Source organism: Azolla caroliniana, unplaced genomic scaffold (genome assembly GCF_043228905.1).
Source record: "Azolla caroliniana isolate FFs.n. ecotype wild unplaced genomic scaffold, voAzoCaro1.0.p SCAF_11, whole genome shotgun sequence".
In the NCBI taxonomy this organism is placed as follows: Eukaryota; Viridiplantae; Streptophyta; class Polypodiopsida; order Salviniales; family Salviniaceae; genus Azolla; species Azolla caroliniana.
In genome coordinates, this window is record NW_028230446.1 from 3,713,737 (window position 1) to 3,723,426 (window position 9,690).

A 9,690-nucleotide genomic window follows, 5' to 3' on the forward strand; every position below is an offset into this window, starting at 1 on the left:
GTCAGCACGAACTCCTTGTCTTCTATCCTTTCCCGGATCCAGTGATATCTTCGCTGGATGTGTTTCGTCCGGGAATGGTAGGCCGCGTTCTTCGCAAGGTGGATGGCACTCTGACTGTCGCAGTAGAGTCGGTACTCCTCCTGCCGGATACCGAGCTCTCTAATGAAGTCCTTCATCCATATTATTTCCTTGCCGGCTTCAACAGCTGCCATGTACTCCGCCTCCGTGGTTGACAACGCAACCGTCTTCTGCAGCCTCGACTGCCACGAAATAGCTCCCCCTGCATACGTCATCACATACCCTGATGTGGACCGGCTGGTATCTGCATCAGCCGACATATCCGAATCAGTAAAGCCGTCGAGTTCGGGCTTACCGGAGCCGAATCGGAGGCTCACGTTTCCCGTGCCCTTCAGGTATCGGAGTATCCACTTGACCGCGTTCCAGTGCTCCTTGCCGGGATTGCTCATGTACCGGCTCACCACTCCGACTGCATATCCGATGTCCGGTCTCGTACACACCATGGCGTACATCAGGCTCCCGACGGCTGAGGCATATGGCACTTTCATCATATCCTCCTTTTCAGCCTTTGTCTTGGGGCTTTGCTTGCTGGACAGCTTGCAGTTTGCCGGGAGGGTCGACCCGACCGGTCTTGCTTCCGACATGTTGAACCGGTGAAGCACCTTCGTCACGTACTTCTCCTGTGACAGCCACAACTGCTTCTTCTTCCGGTCCCGGATGATGTGCATCCCTAGTATTTGCCTCGCCGGACCCAGGTCCTTCATTGAGAAGGTTCGGTGAAGAGCCTTCTTCAGCATCCGTATCTTGACCTGGTCCCGTCCGACGATCAACATGTCGTCCACGTACAGGAGGAGTATTAGAAAGTCTCCTCCTTCGAACTTCTTCACAAACACGCAGTGGTCGGACTGCGTTTTGAGGTACCCTTCGTCGGTCATGAAGGAGTCGAACTTCCGGTACCATTGCCGGGGAGCCTGCTTCAGTCCGTAAAGGCTCTTCTTCAACCGGCATACCAGGTGCTCCTTCCCTTCCTTCTCGAATCCTTCCGGTTGCTGCATGTAGATCTCTTCTTCGAGGTCACCGTGAAGGAATGCCGTCTTCACGTCCATCTGTTCTACCTCGAGGTCCATGCTTGCCGCTATGCTCAGCACCGTCCGGATGGAGGTCATCTTCACTACCGGGGCAAATATCTCGTCGAAGTCGACGCCCTTCTTTTGCTGAAACCCCTTCACCACGATCCTGGCTTTGTATCTCGGGGAATTTCCGACATCTCCCGGTTTCAGCTTGAACACCCACTTGTTTCGAAGTGCCCGCTTTCCTTTCGGCAACTCCACAAGTTCAAATGTGTGGTTCTCATGCAGGGAATCCATCTCGTCCTGCATGGCACTCAACCACCTGCGGCTCTGGGTGTCATGCTTTGCTTCTTCAAAGCTCTCCGGCTCCCCCTCGTCGGTTAGCAGCACGTGCTCTGGTTCCGGAAATCTCCGGGGGGCCCTTCTCTCTCTTAGAGGATATCTCCGTTCCGGAGCTTCGGTAACCGGTTCTTCCGATTCTTCTTCATCCGAATCTATTTCGGGACCGGGGCCGGTTCCGGTATCGTTTTCATCTTCTTCGGCCGGTTCTGTTTCTTCACCGTCTTCGGCCGGATCCTCGAGTGCTAACCGGTCCCTTGCCGGTCGGGACTGCTCCTCGTAGAGTTGATCCTCACCGGTCGACTTGGAGCTCTTCACCTTCTTCTCCGACTCCCAGTCGGCGAGTGTCTTGTCCTCCATGAAGATGATGTCTCGACTCCTGAATATCTTCTTGTCGACCGGGTCCCATACTCGGTAGCCGAACTCGTCGTCGCCGTAACCGAGGAATATGCATGGCCGGGTCTTTGGATCTAGCTTTCCTCTCCGGTCCTTTGCCACATGCACGTATGCGAGACACCCGAACACCTTCAGATGCCGGTAGGATACTTCCCTACCGGTCCACACTCTCTGCGGCGTGTCTCCGTCCAAAGGTACTGAGGGTGATCTGTTTATCACATATGTCGCCGTCGACATTGCCTCAGCCCAAAATCCCTTGGGTAATTTCGCATGCGCCAGCATACTCCGGACCCTCTCCATTATGGTCCGGTTCATCCTCTCGGCCAGCCCGTTCAGTTCCGGCGTCTTCGGCACAGTAAACTCGAGTCGGATTCCCTTCGAGCGACAGTACTCCTGGAACTGCCCTCGGTATTCCCCTCCGTTATCCGCTCGTATCGCTTTCAGCTTCTTGCCGGATTCCCTTTCCACTCTCGCGTGGAGATCTTTGAAGACGCACAACACTTGGTCCTTTGTCTTCAACGGTGCCGTCCACAGTCTTCGGCTGTGATCATCTATGAATGTTACGAAGTACTGGGCTCCGCCATGTGACTTCGTCTCTACCTGACACACGTCAGTGTGCACCAACTCCAATGGTGCGCTACGTCTCGTCGGTGGCCTTGAGTGGAAGGAGGTTCGGTTCTGCTTACCGGCCAGGCAATCGGTGCACTTCTCCAGGTGCACATGCTTCACTGGGATGAGGTTGTCTTCTGCAAGCCTCTTCATCCCCTTCTCACTCATGTGGCACAGTCTCTTGTGCCACAGCTCACCGGCAGTGTCGGCTGCCACATTCAGCTCTTCCGGACATAACCGGGCATTCATCAGGTACAGTGTGTTGACTTTCCGGGCCCGAGCCACTATCAGGCTCCCCTTGCTGAACTTCATTACGCCGTTCCGGATGCTACCTGTGTAGCCTTCATCGTCTAGCCTCCCGGCCGAAATCAGGTTCAATCGAACCTCCGGAACGTGTCGGACATCCTTCAGCAGCATTTTGCATCCGGTCGGGGTTGTCAACCACACGTCTCCTATGCCGGCAATCCGGCACGTACCTTCATTTCCCATCCGAACACAGCCATGCTCGCCGGCTGTGTAGGATGAGAAGTATCTTCTCTCCGGGGTCAGGTGGAACGATGCTCCGGAATCGACCACCCAGGTCGTCTCATCGCCGGCAACGTTTAGCTCACCTTCTTCGGTGATGAGCATGATTTCCTCTTCACTTGCCGCGAGTGCCGTCGTTCCTTTCCGGTCCTGTCCTCGCCGATCCGAACCATTCCGGTCCGTGGCTCCCCGGTATGCACCGTTTCTCTCCGGTGACTTCTTCGAATCGGTGTTGTCGGTTCCATTGTCTTTTCGGTAATGCCGACAATTCTTTCGGAAGTGCCCCGGCTTCCCACAGTGGAAGCATGTGGGCCTTCCTCTTGACTGCGACCGGGTCCCCGACTTCTCCCGTCTTTGCGGACTCCGGTTCCATTGTCTTCCCCGATCCGATTCGGTAAACAGCATCTTCGGGTCAGAGGCCGGTTCCTTATCTCTCCGACGCGCTTCTTCATTCAGAATACTTGTCTTTACCGTTTGTAAGGACAAGTTATCTTCGGTGCACGAGGTGCTGAGAGTCACCACCAAGTTCTCCCAGCTTTCCGGCAATGTACACATCAGGATGATGGCTTGCATTGCATCCTCCAACGGGAACTTGATCGCCGCAAGCTGATTCACGAATCCCATGAACGTGCTTACGTGTTCCACCATACTCTCGCCGTCCCGGTACTTGAGATTCACTATCTTCCTCATCAGGGAGGTCCGGTTCAACGCATTCTTCCTCTCGTAGAGGCCCGACAGCTTCTTCCACATCTCATATGCGTTGGTGTCGTTTGCCACATGTTGTAGGACGCTCACGTCGACGTATTGTCGGATCGTCGCTACGGCTTTCCGGTTCAGGAGCTTCCACTCCGACTCAAGTACCCCTTTCGGTATTTCCGACCTGTCAATCGGTTCGTACAGGTCCCGAACAATCAGAAGGTCCTCCATCTTGATCTTCCAGTCGGCGTAATTCTGTGCATTCAGCACCATCATCATCGGCTGCCCGCTGCCGCCGCCTTCCATTTTCTGCAACAGTCGCTCTGATACCAGTTTGTTGGGAATAGACCCTCTATTCACCTTCACCACTCGGCCACAACCAAGTTCTCACGGATCAATGCAGCAGAAAATAGGAACCACACGGAGATTCAAAACGCGAGTACACAGGAATTAACGTGGAAAACCCTAGACGGGAAAAACCACGGGAGTACAAGACTCCAAACAACACTATACAGAGGAAGTATACAATGGCGAGCTGCAAGGCGACGACCTTGAGCTCGCTGTCCTCGCCACAGACGGCGGAAATACACAGAGGCGTAGTCCTCTTCCTCTCCCTCACACTCTATCTCTCTCTCTCTCTCTCTCACGGCTGCTCCCTCTTCACTCCTCTTGAGTGGAAAATCAGAAAAAATGATCAGCGGCATGAGAACTATTTGCCCTAAGTCATATTTATACACATATGACTTTCGGGCTATTTACAAATATAGCCTCAAGGGCCCTTGGCAAACATATTCACAAATATGTCCCCGCATCCGGATCTCTCTCCGGGTACATTCATCGTCCGGCTCCGTAACCGGGGTTCTTCAGCATCCGGCTCCGTAGCCGGGGTATTCATCATCCGGCTCCGTAACCGGGGTTCTTCAGCATCCGGCTCCGTAGCCGGGGTCTTCGTCATCCGGCTCCGTAACCGGGGTTCTTCAGCATCCGGCTCCGTAGCCGGGGTCTTCGTCATCCGGTTCCGTAACCGGGTACTCTTCATCATCCGGATCCGCATCCGGGTACACTTCATCCGGCTTCATGCCGGGTACTCTTCATCATCCGGTTCCGTAACCGCAACCGGGCTTGCCGTCATTTATCTCCGGGGACATCCCATCCGGAGGGACCGAAATCCCAACAAACATTTGGGTTCGCGTCTTCATTGGGAAGCGTCACAATTTCCTGAAGTAGTAAACAACAACCAATAGTGGCACTGTCGAGCATTGAAGACGAGTATCGAGGGGTGGCTATCGCTACGTGCAAAGACATTTGTATCTGAATCAAACATCCGAACCGACTCGGCTACCTTCGATCGGTTTTCTCTCTCGTCCGAGTTGGCTGTCTCCAACTTGTCTTCGGTCTTCTCGCCCTCGATGGCGTCATCTCCCCTATGCGTGGTTGTTTTCGGCTCTCTCCTTTGGCTTCTCCCCTTCTGTCCGCTTCCGAACTTTTCCGCGGGTCCGCCCTCGGCTTCTTCAGCCGATCTGAAGTCGAACTTGTCAACCGACTCGGTGTCGCGGTCTCCGCTCCTTTCCTGCTGCCTTGCTTGGTCGTTTGGGACTATTCTCCCCCTCAAGTTCGGCACGTCAAGGTGACGCAATCCGAGCGCACCTGAGAATTGCCACAACTTGTCCAGACCAAGAGGCTTGGTGAAGATGTCGGCAGCCTGCCGATCCGTCGGAACGTACTGAAGTTCGACTTCACCCGAAAGGACACGCTCATGAACAAAATGGTAGTGCACCTCAATGTGCTTGGTCCGTGCGTGGAAGACGGGGTTCTTCGCGAGTTGGATTCTGCTGAGGTTGTCGCAGTAGATCGTCGTTGGATCGGACACCTCCTCTTGCAGGTCCTTACGTAGCCGCTTCAACCATATGGCTTCGCATGTCGCGACAGCCGCTCCTCGGTACTTAGCTTCGGTGCTCCACAATGCAACTGTCGGCTGCTTCTTACTGCTCCACGCGATCGCGGCACTCCTGAGGGAGAACGCGTATCCATACGTGGATCGGCGATCGGCGGCGTTGCCAGCCCAATCAGCATCGGTGTAGCCCACTAACTGCTCGGCTGTACCAGTCCGATATAGCAGTCCCCGGTCCTTAGTGCCGTTGACATACCGAAGTATGCGTTGCGCACACTGAAGGTGCTCCTCGGTAGGTCGCGCCATGAACTGACTGATCACCCCGACCGGATAGCTGAGGTCGGGTCGGGTGATGGTCAAGTATATAAGGCTTCCGACAATTTGTCAGAACCTCGTCGGGTCGCACACCTTTCCCGTATCGGGACGAAGCTTGACGGTTCTATCCAGAGGAGTTGAGACGGACTTACAGTCGGCCATCCCGAATTTGAAGAGCATACTCAGCACGTAGTGACGTTGGCTGATCAATATGCCTTCGGGGGTACGGATCACTTCGATCCCGAGGAAGTAATGAAGGTCCCCCAGATCCTTCATGTCGAACGATGCCGCAAGCTGGAGCTTCACGCGGTCGATTTCACCTAGGTCGGCGCCGGTGATGACCAAGTCATCAACATATAGTAAAATACTAACCGGTCCGAGTCGACCTTTCCGAATGAACAAGGAAGAGTCCGATTTTGACGTGACAAAGCCCATCCGACGCAGTTGTTGCGTGATCTTCGCGTTCCAGGCACACGGGGCTTGGTTTAGTCCGTAAAGGGACTTCTTCAGTCGGCATACTGCCAAGGAGTTCGTTCCAGAGTGAAATCCAGGGGGTTGTACCATGTACACCTGTTCCTCAAGGTCACCTTGCAGGAACGCATTCTTTACATCCATCTGATGTAAGTGCCACCCCTTCGCCGCAGCTACTGCTAGCAAAACACGGACGGTCGTCATTTTCGCGACCAGCGCAAATGTCTCATCGTAGTCGATGCCGTGTTTCTGCGCGTAGCCCTTTGCCACTAGCCGAGCCTTGTACCGGTTGACCGAGCCATCGGTGTTGTACTTGACGTTGTACACCCACCTACACCCGATCGGCTTCACACCCTTCGGTGCGTCAACGCGTTCTCCGCCAATGCGTGCATCTCTTCCTCCATCGTGGCACGCCAATTCGCGTTTTTAGCCGCTTCTGCGTAGCTCTCCGGCTCGCGCACTTCCGCTACACGGGTCATGTATGCATAATGATGCGCCATGTACTCGTTGTATCCGAACCGCAGAACAAGATTCTTCTCGGCCGACGCGGTCTTCATCTTTAAAGACCTGTCACCGGTTCCCTCGGAGTCAGACTCGCGTCGGTCAGACTCGTTCCTATCCGTGCCGGAATCCAACACCTTCTTCTTCCCTTTCTCTTTGTGTGTAAGCCGTCTCCTCGGCTTCCTCCGCGGGGAATGCACGGCCGAGTCTCCACTACTCGCCGGCTCTTCATCGGACTGGTCGTACCGACTCAGTCGTCCAATCGGTCCACTTAACCGGAGTGAAATTGGACTCTCTTCGCGGGTCTCGATTTCGGGCTCATCCGGAGGCATCTCGGCCTCGCTGATCTCATCGTCAGAGCTCGGATTGGAGTCGAGGTTCGTAGTCGGGGGCAGGTACCAGGACGCGGACTCGTCAAACACAACGTCGCGGCTCACACGCGCTTGTTTGGTGAGAGGGTTATAGCACTTATAACCCTTCTGCTCGTCCGAGTAACCGACCAAGATGCATTTCTCGGCCTTTGCGTCCAGCTTCCTCCTTTTCTCCTTCAGTATATGCACATACGCAATGCTACCGAACACCCTCAAGTGTCGCAAGTTCGGCTTCGTTCCGAAATATAGCTCGTGCGCCGACACTTTGTCTCCGATCCGGTTCTGAATGTATACCGCGGTCCTTACCGCCTTGGCCCAGTAGAACTTGGGCAAGCTCTTCTCCTCCAGCATTGCCCGTGCCGCTTCCACAATCGACCGATTCTTTCTCTCAGCCACGCCGTTCTGCTCCGGCGTGTGTCGGGGTAGTTGTGGTTCGTGCGGCGAAGTCGCAGGGACTAAGGTTAAGGGGAGTTGAAGGAACTTTATTAGGCTTGCGTGCAAATGTTAGGAAGATAAAGGATATGAGGAATAATAGTTTGAAGTAATATGTGTGAGAGAGAGACTAGTATAGATAAAAGATAGAGGCAATGTATGATTCAAGACGCAAGATAGAGACAAAGTATGATTTAAGACAAAAAAGTATATGATATGAACATGATGTATATTATGAATACAAGATTTTACCAACTTTACAATGTTTGGTAGCAAGATGAACCCTTTCTCTACCGACCCTTGATTCGAACTCTTGACTCCAACTTGGAAACACGAGCCTTTTCACCAACAAGCTAACTTGTTTGTTTCTTTGATTATCTTATTTCTCTAACTTTCTCTTGATTCCTTTGTTTTCCCTTTCCCCTCTTTATATAAGTGTTGCCATGCATATGGTAATGTATGGGATCATGGCATGCATGCAATGCATGAGTTACATGTAATGCATGATCGCCATTTGGCGCACATGCATTGCATGTGATGAATGATGGCTATGGATGAAAATAGATATGGGATAAGTATAATGATGAAAATGCATTCTAAAATAACTAACCTAGCTTAGTGGTGTATGCTTGGTGCTTGGTATACAAGGTTGAGGGTTCAAGTCCCTCAATTTTACTTAATACAATATATAGCTTCATTCTTATATCATGAAGCACATTTATTACACACTTTTACAAATAAATAGCCTAGCCTAGTTGTATGTACATTGTACATCGTTTATAAGGATGTGGGTTCAAGTCTCTCAAATATTATTAAATACAACATTTAAGCTCATTTTTATATCGTGAAGCACATTCTTCACGACAGCGTGTATCTACAACTGAATTCGCAGCGAATTCCCATTTGTTGTAGGTAACCGTTGAATTGACCGGAGAAGTACTCTTTCCCGCCATCTGACCGCAGGCACTTGATCTTTCGTCCCATTTCCGTTTCTACGAACCCATTGAGGTCCCGGAAACAGTCGAAGACTTCGCTCTTCCTCTCAATGAGGTAGATCCACGTGTGCCGCGTGTGGTCGTCGATGAAGGAGACGAAATATCGGCTCTTGCCAAGACTAACGTTTTGTGTCGGCCCCCACACATCCGAGTGTATAAGGTCGAGCTTGTTCCGGCTCCGGTTTTGCTCGTTGGGGAAAGGAAGTCGGTGTTGCTTCCCGAGCTGGCAGGCTTCACAAATTCGTGCCTTTCGGCCACTAAACTTGGGCAATCCGAATACTACCTGTTTCGATTGCAGATCTTGAAGGCGTTGGTGGTTGACGTGGCCTATCCGCTTGTGCCACAAGTCGATGTCCGACTCGGCTTTTTGTCCCTTTGCGAACATTGCGGTGCCGCCGTCAGTGGAATCGAGGATGAACATCCTCCCGTCTCTGCGCCCTTGCGCAATCACACAGCCTTCTTCCTCAATGAGGCACTCGAGGTGTGTAAACCAAACCTCCATCCCTTGGTCGACGATCTGTCCGACCGAGACCAAGTTCTTCGTGATTGTCGGAACGTGCAGCACGTTCATGAGTTTCCCTTTCTGCCCGACATGGCTAAGGGGAACTTCTCCGACATTTGCGATCGGATGCGGAGTGTCGTCTCCTGTTGCGACTACTCCAGATTGTATCGGTTTTTCAAGGTACGAGAACCACTTCTTATGGCTCGTCATGTGGTTTGATGCGCCGGAGTCTACATACCACACCTCGTCCGATCTCAGGGTGTTCTGTTTCATTGAGTTTTCTTCGTGTCTCGTCACGAAGACAGACCCTTCTCCGGCTCTCCCGGAGTCTTCGGCGTAGTGTGATCGCTGCCGATTTCACTTGTCGGCATTCTGATGTCGGTGTGCGTGCTTGTAGACGCACCCGCGTGGTTCTCCTCTACCAGGAGCATCGACTATAAGTCGAAAAAGGACGGCGTATTCTCCCGGGTACACACAGCCGTTCGGAACGCTCCAAACTTCGACGCCAAACCTCTGAGACAGATCTAGACCATCTCGCTGTTGGGATTACAGTCCCTCC